The 11,760-nt window shown below is 33.1% G+C and overlaps 1 protein-coding gene across 1 annotated transcript in view; it reads left to right on the top strand.

The window, feature by feature from the left end:
• The first annotated feature begins 2,098 nt into the window (after positions 1 to 2,098).
• LOC111624632 overlaps positions 2,099 to 11,760 on the top strand; it is a 23,884-nt gene continuing 14,222 nt past the window's right edge. The window contains exon 1 of the mRNA XM_023367540.1: positions 2,099 to 2,113. The gene's annotated coding sequence lies outside the window, so the exon portion shown is untranslated. The remainder of the gene's footprint in view (positions 2,114 to 11,760) is intronic.

The raw sequence follows: 11,760 nt of genomic DNA, 5'->3' as shown, positions 1-11,760 counted from the left end.
AAGAAATACTAAATAAAGCTGGAGCTGTGAATCAAAGGATTATAGACCCAAGTGCGGGGAAAAAGAGACAAAAGACAAAAGATAAAGAAGTGAAAAAGGTTGAAAAATTACGGTTTCCTAGGGACTCTCTATTTGTTTAATCTATTTAACGTTTCTCACTACTACATCTTTTGTCCTTTCTCATCTTTCCTTGCTTTTCCCAAATTTGGGTCTATAATCCTTTGAGTCACAACTCCAGCTTTATTTAGTAATCATTCCGCATTCACACATCTCAAAGCATTTGAAAATATTTTCTTTCCACTCAAAAATAAAATATGAATAAAGGTTTATGGCTTTGTGAAACTTTTCTTGAGTTTATGCCGTTGAAATAAATAAATAATAAAAAAATTAAAACATTTGTCGGTTTTGTTTACACGTTTATTGGGCCGCATTGGAACTTGCCTTGGGCCGCGGGTTGGACACCCCTGATATAGACCAATTGTTTTCGGAAGCAAATACATTTTTCTTTGTTTCTCTTTATGATTTATACTTGGTTTGAATGGTTTGTGTACAACTGAATGGTTTGTTACGTAATTAACCTTAAGTGATCCTATTTAGCAATGTGTGTTGTTTTTTATGGCTCTGTGCATTAATCTACATTGAAACTAAAGGATCTAATTCGTCATCAAGCATTACATTTGTGTCCAGGTGCTTTTCGGATTTCTATCCAGTCTGTATGTTAATGCCTACAGGCCATCTGTGTGTCTAAGAAGAAAATAGTCTGTCTCGTGTGAAGCTAAAATCTCTGCAAGTCTTTTCAACAATCTTCACTAAGTGGATCTAGTTTATGTATACCTATTATATAGTACTTAATATACGAAAGATACTTTGCAGCACTATTGACCTAGAAACAAGCAATTATTTTGCAGTCTCAAATTTATACTATTTTATCCTGGTCAACTGTTGCCATTTCGCTTGACTTTAGCTTGAAGTAATATCTTAAGAATACCACTCCTAGAATGCATTTGCAAGCCTCATTTTATAGAAATTCGTCGCGGTAACAATTACATATGAATGTCTGTAGATGGGTATAAAGGCCAGTGCTGCATTGAAAATAATTATTTTTTTTTAGTACACTGCAGGCTCCGATCTCGTAAAAATCTACCTCGACACTGCATACACGCATTCCGTAAAAATAATTTTTGATTCCTTTATTACGGAATCATAGCATTTGGATTCCACTCTGTGAATATTCAGAAATTTTCATGGTTGGACGAGCCAAATATGTCGGAACTGTTTTCTCTCATCGCTCAACTTTCCACGTTGTGAGCCTCGAAATCAAGATGGGCATTTAGAAAGCGTTCTTAGAGCGTGTTGCCTGCTAAATTGGCTTTAATACAGCCGGATAAGCAAACCAACGGCATAACTATTTTATTTGAAACGGGCTATGCCATTATTTTGCTTTTCCAGTTGTATTAAAATAGTTTTACCAGGCAACGCGCCTTTAATGTTCACGGGATGGCCGAGACGGGAAAGGCGTCAGTCTCTTGTTCTGGGGAACCCCATATCGAATCCGGACGGTTCGAAAAACCCTAGGAATGTTTCGGAGGCCCCGTCCCTCGCCACTCAACTGCTCATTGACGGCCGGATGACCGAACGGTCAAGGTGGCAGCCTACCGCTCTGGGGGACCCGAGATCGAATCCGGACGGGTCAAGGAATCTCCAGGAATCTTTCGGGGGAGGGGGGTCCGTTCGGATATGTCGGGCCCCGTTCGGATATGTCGGGCCCCGTCCCTCACTACCCGGTCGCCCCATTGTGGGTCTGGCCGAACCCATAATGAGCCTGCTATAAGAGGCTCTCTTAGTGCCCACAGAGCGGAAAGAGTAAAAAAAAATAACTCGACCGCTTATCGTGGGTCTGGTCAAACTCACAATGGGCGGCCTTTCTATTACCCATAGGGCGTAGAATTAAAAAAAATAAAGAGATAATAAAAACAAAAATTAATTTATTAATAACATTCACAATTTGTAAAAATTAGAAAAAAATATTTTTTATTTTTTTCAGGATAGTAAAATATCTTTCACCACCAGGTGGCGAGCGGATCGACATAAACAACAACAGATCGTCTGGTTTGTACGTCAAATTACACGTTAAATTTTCATTTACTCCATTTAAAAGAACGTAATTATAATATTTAATAGTTGAAGAAGGATAGAAAAGGCGTCTGAACGTTAAAATTCAATTTATATTCTATTAAACAGGTAAAATTATCTATATTTGATAAAAAAAACACGTTATCTCTGAAGTCTTATCATACTTCGAGTTCAGAAATGTTTCCAGTATCATGAAATGAAATAATACAAATTGTGAGCTACAAAAATACATTTGAAAATATCTCTCTATTGAGATAGAGTGAAAAGAAAATGTACACATTTCAAAATATATTTACATTAAGTTAAGGTAATACATTCAAACCCATATAATATACAGTTATTCTGGCATTAAACTGTATTATCTTGATTTGAAAATATTTAATGAAACATTATTTTCAGAAAAATAAATAGTTGTCGCAGCACGTCCTCTGGGCTAAAAGATAACTTACCGGGTCCACAAACCGATCAATCTCTTATAAGTTCTTTAATGTGGTAAGAGTGTGGAAATTTAAATTTGACTTGTATCCAGTACCCTAGATTGCCGAAGTTGCGTGGTGCAGAACTCGACCTTCCGGAGGTCGCTTTGAAAATGAATGGGATTTCCTAAATGATTCCCCCGAAGAAAAGTGATCCGAAGTTGAGGCTGTACGTGGGGTTGTGAAGTTATGATGCCACCAAGTTGTTGTCCAGATAGATGTCGGATAAATCGTCGGCCTAAAGTGAGGTGGCCTAGTTTGAATCGGATCTGTATATTGTAATTTTTTGTCGATGGTATAGATTGGAATGTTGTTTTATGTTCTTTGTCTGTGCTGGCTTCCTGTTGTGGAGTGGTAAAACTACTTGACGTACTCGATACTAGATAAATAATCCCTACTGTAATGATTTGCTAGATTTGTCGTTCAAGAAAACAGTAAATAAAAATAAAGGAATGTTATGATAATGTATACAAACAAAAATATGATTTAAAGTTTTAAGACAATAAAAGGAAAGGTATGTGAAATAGCTGACATGATAATCTAAGTTTACCTATTACTCATGTGATCACTCTAGATTCTAGCGCCGGAAGGAACTATGTTGATTCCTGTACAAAATTTAGGCCTTAAAAAAAACTTGAATCTGCTAAGATGTGAACTTGGGGATCCAGTTATGCAAAAAGCCACTGACATTCAAATGTGCAAAAAATATGGATTGAAGTCACATATAAATTCAGTATTATGCAATCTCCATTTGCAGAAACAACTAAATTGCAAGGCTACTATTAATGTATTTAACAAGCTCGGCAACTAACCCGCAGTCTTGTTATAAACATTTCGATATTTTACAGAAATCGTTCAACCCATTTGGTTGATTATACATTGTTTATATGCAGTTCACTTGAGATACGTTGTGGGTGGCAGCATTAAAAAAAATATATAATTTAGTAATCAAAGTACAATGTAATCTTGTTTAGCTGAAAGGAAAGTCTCAACAATAGTGCTTTGTGCTGCATGCTAGGGTTGCCCGGTTGGTGGATTTCTCACCCAGTTGGGCTAGTTAGAAAATACACCTGCAGGAATGTTATGACATCTATATGATGATTGCAGATTTGTGCTAAGACCCAAATATTTGAAATATTTCTGACAATTTAGTTGGAGACACTTTTTTGGATTGCTTTCTCAAAAGGCAGGATCCTACCACCCCAAAATTTATACAATTTCTTTCAAAAAATAAAAATTAATATCATTTCATATTGAAGACATTATTCAAAATTACTGTATAGAAAAAAAAAAGAGATTTTCTTGAATATTTTTATGAAAATATTTTTTGAAAATGAAAAACTTTAACTGTGATTTACTCAGTTTATGTATATTGAGGGTTGGTAACTGCTTGGATAATTGGATCCATTTGTATCATTCAGCAGTTTATTTTCATAGGAAGCAACCTTACTTTCTCAGGAAAATTGAACAGGTTATAAAACATTTGATAAATAATGTTGTAAATGAGATTTTTTTTCATTGAAGATAAATTTGTTTGAAATTTCATTCTACAAATTATAACTAGTTAATATGTAAATATTTAATTTCAAGAATGAATGCTTCTTTAAGATAATGTTTCAAAATTTAAATTATAATCATTTGAAAATTACAATAATAATTATATTATATAAATATTAGTATGTGCAACAATACAGTAATAGCAAAATTATCTACTTAGCTCATATAGTTTTCATCTTCTATGTTAAATGGCATACAGTATGTTGTGTAAAGTTGTATGGCGTAACAAAATATTTGCAAATTTATTATGGGACATGTAGAAATAATAATTTAAGAAAATTTTGCATTTAAGAATTTAATTGTATTGAAATTATTCAGTCAAAACTTATTGGTTAAACATTAAACCATATATTACCAGATTTTGTTTAAGCAGTTTTCTATCTGAATAGCTTATTTTTAAATGCATATTTTAAATGTCTTTTCAGTATATTTTTTTACAAGATAATATGGCTCTCTTTTTGTTTTTTTACCATGTAAAATTGCCACATAACATGTTAAATGCACATGTTTGTTCCTGATTTATGTAAATTTATGTAAAATCCTTTATAAATTTTTTAAAAAAAGAGAGATTGTTGCTAGGGATTGAAATGATTTATAAGCAGAGCAAAGAAACAAGCCAATTTATAATTGTTCTTCTTAAGTTTTCTGCTTAAGAGCAGGAGCATCAGAGCACTGAAATACCTTTCTCCATCTCTCTCTAACATTAGCTCTAGCTTTGAGAATTGTATAACTTTGTCAATCTTTCAGGTCATCTATCAGTTTTATTCTTCTTCTTCCTCTTTATTGCATTTACCTTACCTTCCAGCACTATTCTCAGCAGGCAGTCTCTTCTCAAACACACCCCAGCCATTTTCCTTTTCTTTTCCTGATTTCCTTTAATATTTTCATTTCTTCTCCAATTTGTTTCAAAACTACTACATTTCTGACTTTATCTGTCTAGCTAATCTTTTGCATCCTTCTCCAAGTCCATATCTCAAATGCTTCCACTCTATCTCTTTCTGCCTTTCTCATCGCTTGCATTTCTGCTCCATAAAGTAGTATACTCCAAACATAGCACTTCATTAATTGCTTTCTTAATGCTATACTTAACGGTCCACTTAACAGTTTTCTCTTTCTAATGAATGCTTCCTTTGCCATTGCTATTCTCTTTTCTATCTTCCTTCACTTATTCAGGAACCTAGATACTAGAATCTCTTTACTTGTTCTACTTCTTGTTTTTCTATCTGTAATGATATTATTCTGTCTTCCCCTAGCCACATTACATTTGTTTTATTCACATTGCTTTTTCACAGTTTTTGTTGATTTTCTTAGTGTTCTTGCATCCTCTACTATCACAGCCATATCATCTGCAAAATGGATGCACTTTACAATTATTCTGCCAATCTTAACACTTTTGTTTTGATCTGTTGATTCCTTAATTATCTCTTCTAGATATATATTGAATAGGATGCCACATCCCTGTCTTAACTCCTTTAATGATTGAAACTTCTTCACCTGCCTTCACTCTCATTATCACCTGTTGTCCCTTATATAGATTCCATATTAGCTTTCTCTCTTTCCAATCAACTCCTTTATCTTTCCATCAATTTTGGCTACATTACTCTATCAAAGGGCTTTTTTAAGGTCCATAAAACAGATTCCTCTACCTTTCTCAATTTATCTTTCACCCAGAGATCTTAAGACACCTATAGCATCTCTTGTGCTAGTTCCTCTCCTGAATTCATATTGCTCTTCCTCTATAAAATAATCTAGTTTACCATACAGCCTTTTTGTTAGTACTCTCAGCATAATTTTATCAGTGTGATAAATCAGACTGATTGTTCTATAGTCTTCATATCTTACTGTATTTTCTTTTTCCCTATACACATCATTATTACTTTTAGGAAGTGTTTTGGCCATTCTCCTTTATTATATATCAAGTTACAAAGTTCAACTATTTCTAAATTAGAGCTACCTTGCAAAGATGATAAACTTTGAATAAACAGCAAAAATTTAATCAAATTTTCCCAGTTGTCGAAGCAAAACAGTCACATGACCATAAAAATTACCTTTGATGTCATGTTGAAAGTGATGGCATTGTCTAGTTTGCAGTAGCTTTTATGGGCACTTGTTGACATGTAGACTTGTATAATCACAATATCCCTTGTTCTTGGTTTGATTCTCACCATCATTAGTCTGTCATTTATGTAGTCAGTTCTACGTACACTATTTCTTATTTTCTTGTATGTTGCTATTGATACACCATGATGAGCAACCTCTACCCTGAATGCATCATACAAATATCATCACTTATAATTTGTTTACATTCTTCCGACCTCACTTCATTCAATCCAGCTATATCCAGTTTATTTATCTCTATTTCTGTTTAGATTTTCCAGCTTACCTGGTTTTTCTCAATGATCTTACATTCCAGGTACCCACTATCAAAATACCTTCCTTTGTATTGTGATTAAAATTAAGCTCAAGGGATTTTGCAGGCTGACGATCTGATGAGCCCCTCTTCTCTTCCTATCAGGCCAGGCACTTTCCTTCATCTGATTTCTTCATCTGAATACTAATGCCATTCTCAATTCTCATTATGCTTCTACTCATTTAGACTAGGGAGTCGAATAGAGCATGATAGTCTCCTGTTGCTTTTCATACCCAGCTCATCAGTTTTATTATCAATGGGAAACCTGACCATTGTTAAACCCCCAACCTGGAGAACTAGGGCATCCCTCTTTGTTTCTCCTATCACCTTTGACCTGTTCAGCTTGGGTTGACCCTACTGGTAGAAATTTGAATTGTTTAGGAATGCAAGCCCTCTCATTACATCAAAGTGGGGACACTATCGAGAGGGTTATAATTGTTATTAATAGATATAATTTTAATTAATTTATACATTTATTTATAGCTGATAATGCCTTTATATTTGGTAAGACAATATCTCCCAATTGAACAGATAATATGCTTTGAGTATATTATTGTAGCATTAGGCTAAAATGAGTTATCATCAATGTGATTGGAGTATATCAGCTGCCAGTTGTAAAATATTGCAAGGAAATGCTAATTTATAAAGTAGGCACTATGCAAGAAAATTTTTATTTTTTATAATATAAAAGATGGCTACATATCATTACAAATGCTGATATTTGGAATTTGGTTAAAGTAAATTTAACATACAGTGTATTGAGTTTAAGATTTTTTTTGTAGGATTATTCCAGTTCCTATATATCTAGCAGTTGTGGAAAGTTTTGTTGATTACAAGTAGAGAATGGTTAGTTTAATGGAATATAATATTTTTGAATTAGTTCTTTCTGAAGAATATTTGAGATAATTCTCTAAATTGTCTTATAAATCATGTTTAGCAATTAGATGAGAAAGATTTTGAATTTAATGTGTAAGTATGGAAGTTTAAAATTTTAATATAATATTTAAGATTTCTTTACCATAAAGTAATGAAAACGCTTCACATTCACATATATTGAGTAATATAAATTCAAACTGGATAAACATAAATGAGCACTAAATATAGAATCAATATCCAACAAGAAAATACAAAACTATATNCAGTATTTTTTGAGGAAACACGCATACTTATCCTTTTTTAACCCCATTCCCGATAACCCGGCATTTTCACAAACTCGGCCACCCTTCGGTCCACATTAGGCCGAGTTTTCGAGGTTCTACTGTATTAAATTTTCGTAGTGAAAGGTCGAGAGGGTGGGAGATGGAGGGGATCATATATCTCGAGAGGGGTAGGACTTAATGATTTTATTCGTTATTAACATTTACATTCTTTTACATTTTGTAAAAGAATTTTCGCCTCTACCCTCAAAATTAAGCTTTTTATTATATTATAGTAATTAAAAATATAAGTTTTTTTATAATAAAATCCGATAACAGATGGTGTTACACACAATTTTACTTTTTTCTATTAATAATATAAAAGTTATTTTTAAATAAGAACTCGTTGCAACCGGGAAAGTCATGCAACTCTCGTTGCTAGATTTTTTAAAATAAGTGACAGACAGATACAGTATTTGGCAACATTATTAATTTATTGTTTTGAGGACCTAGGTAAAAAGGTGACGAGCATTAACGAAAGTACCCTCTGTCTTTATCGCCGAGATCACATAACGGTAAGATGTGAACACTGAATGATGGGTTTCTCACCCCAGAAATTTAGACCCCTCTCTATACGAGCAAAAATGTCAAAAGGAACCATACTCGTTTACGAGATATTTACTCCAAAGATTAGTTTTTCTCGAGTACCATTATACTGCCTATTCTCCATACTTGCTATCGCTTTGTTAGGATCCCAAAAGACTAATATCACAATCGAAAAAATCCTTTCATCCAGGCCCAATTCCCTTTATTCACCACTCAACGGTATAACAAGGTCTGCAGTTGTGCCAGTATGCCAACAGATATCGATAAACGTAATTTATTTTGAAAAAAAAATCATGAATAAACACTTCAATCTTGCATGTACAGTACAGTACTGTACAAACTCCACGGAAAAATAAATTAAAGCGTAATCAAATTTTACCGCAGTAACCAACTCAGTATAATCGAGTGTATCTACATGCAAATTTTACACAACTCGTAACTTTCGCCAACAAAATGGCGTATAAGGAGCGGGAAGTAAGTACGATATATACTATTTTGTAGGATTGTAAACTTCCATCTACTTTGAATTTTATACCAGTTATTATTTTATAGTTTATGTTAACAGTAAGAAAATATTAAGAAGTGTTTCTTGCGTGTTAGAAGGTGAGTACAATACGGGGAATATTAAGAAGGGATGACACTTTGGTTAAAGTATTTACAGATTAATAGCTTTTGTATAACAGTAGAGAATAGAAGAATAAATGCGCCATATTTAGTTTATGTAAATAATTAAAAACGTACTGTACATTCTGTTCTGCATCTTACTGTTAGTGTTGAGACTCGTAACACTCGTGATAAACTGAGATTTGACTTTAATAGATGATAAATTTCAAGAAAAATCATAAAATTACACTTCTTTTTTCATTTCATTCGCCGTGATCTTAGTTTAACAGCTATATAAATAGATAGCATTCTCAGAAATTTTTGTAACCAATAGGATGCTTTATATGTCAGTAACAAATAGTTGTTATTGTTACAACGGAAAAGAACTGCAGCTATACACAGTGTGACATGTCTACATAATACTATTTGGATCAATGGCCACAAACCTGTAAAAAAGATGGTCAAAATGAATATTGTGTACGAGACAATTCCACGATCTTTATGGAATTTCACGACTACATCACAAATGACTTTAGCATATAGCATATGTTCGACTAGCGTACAGAGAGAGTGCTGTTTAATTAAATGTTCGTATCATTCTTTTGGTAATGTGTTCGTATTCGGGGAAAAATTTTTGAATTGAAATAACGTGACCTCCTGTTGTGCCAAAGTTCTTATAATTGTTAAAACGTTAGAAATGCAAAAAAATTCGGGGGTTTGTTCACCCTGTTTGACGCTTTATAATTCCTGTGCTTTTTAACGAAAATTTCTGATTTTTTTACAGGAGATTTGATTACTAGGGAGATCGATCCTATTAAATTTTGGTAGTTAAAGGTCGAGGGATGGGGAGATAATGGGGGTCGTATGTATCTCCTAGTAGGGTCGGACTTACTCGTTATTAGCATTTACATTATACATATATATATAACCTGTCCCTACCTTCAAAATTAAGCGTTTTGCCATTTTATAATAGTTAAAAATATAAAAAGTTTTTAAATAAAATATAACGGATGGCGCTATAAACATTTCAAATGTTGCCGGGAAAGTTGAGCAACTCATTGCTGGTTGGGCTGCAATTTGAAAAAATTATAGCATAAATTTCCACTGTCGTTTATCTGTCTGTCCGTCCGTCCGTCCGTCCGTCTTTCCTTAATTTCGAGAAAGTAGTTAGATGAAAGACGAAACCAGATACTGAAACCTTAGGGTGCAGGGTCCCAGATCAACTGTGTATGAACTCCAATGCATACCAGAATTCACGTTATTTCAACTCAAAAAAATTTCCCCGAAAGGAGTGAGTTAGATGATCGGCGGACTCGATTGCTAAAGGAAAAGTATGATGTACAGGGGCATGACACTACTAATTATTAATGGTATAAAATTTACTTGCGTTATAATTATATCATAAATCATTTATTTCATGCAGAATTTCGAGTGTTGGCGAAAGAATCGAAGATAAAATTTCCAATTGCGTTCCGTTAATAAATCAGACAAGCGAATCATGTTCTTCACTCGGATATTCTTGTGTTTAATTGTTCAAATCATCATCATCGAAGTAATTGCCAGAAGAGAGAAATCACCCGAAAATTCCGAAGTCATTCCACGTAACCGCCTGAACGCCATGGCCAAAAAATACAACGCGAAAGTACACAGAGAAGGTTCTTGCTCGAAACCCGTGGCCAAATTGATTCCGGTGGGAACTTCTCCGGAAAAAATCTACGTTCCTCACTGTGCCATACTCCACAGATGCTCGGAGGACACCGGGTGTTGCCACAGTAGCAGAAAGGTTTGCCTCGCCAAGAAAACCGAAAAGATCACGCTTCCGTTCAGAGTGTTCGAGTTACTTATTAATGGCACGTACGATAGAGGTGAACCCATCCTTCTGAACTTTCTGAATCATACTAAATGCGCTTGTAGAAGAGTGCATTTAGATTATGAATTACGGAACGACACTATCTTGGAGGTGTAGTATTTTGTATGCTAACTTTTGTTTTCATTCGTATGAACTGAAATTACGTCTAACATATTTTGGAAAATATAATTTTGAATTGTTTCATATATTTTTTAAGAAGTTAAAAGTAGTAATAATTTGTAAATTAGATTACGATTCACTACTGTGTATTGTATTATTTATGTATAAATTCTAAAATCGTGTAATGTTTTTTCAGTTATCTAACACTAAAAATTTTAAATGTTACGAAAAATAATTTTATATTTATCTAAGTCTTAATATGATAAATTTTATATTCATGAATAAGATCATGTTTTGAAATAAATTAATTTTCTATAAAAAATTGTAAATTAGTCTTGTTTTATTGTAAGAAAAGTTACCGTATATGACACAATAAAGTTTTTAAAATTATTCTGCTGTTTCAATAAATATTTTCGAAAGGAAACTGAAGATATAGACCAGGGGTGTCCAACCTTTTTGTTTCTCTGGGCAGCATTGGAAAAAGTCAAGGAGTTTTGGGCCACAAGTATATATAATATATACTTGTGGCCCAATATACAAGTATATTTAAAAATTAACATGTCTAGATTATAATAATAAGTATTAAAATTTTATCAAGAAAAAAAGGATATTTTAAAAAATTACTTCTACATTTTTCAGATCTATTTCTAAGTAAATGAATTTATCTATTTCTAAGTAAAAACTGAAAGTGTCTGTAGACACTTTCAGTTTTTACTTAGAAATAGATAAATTCATTTATTATAAAAGAGAGTAAAGAAAATTTATTTGAAAAACACAAATATTTGTTTTATTTGGGTCTGTAATTAATAAAAAGCGATGAAACATCATTTTAAAGTGCATTTTTATTCAATTAATATAATTATAAATAAT

The sequence above is a fragment of the Centruroides sculpturatus genome, unplaced genomic scaffold (genome assembly GCF_000671375.1).
Source record: "Centruroides sculpturatus isolate CEXI.00-Female unplaced genomic scaffold, Cexi_2.0 scaffold27, whole genome shotgun sequence".
Classification (NCBI taxonomy): Eukaryota; Metazoa; Arthropoda; class Arachnida; order Scorpiones; family Buthidae; genus Centruroides; species Centruroides sculpturatus.
This window is presented reverse-complemented; position numbering and strand designations above follow the sequence as displayed.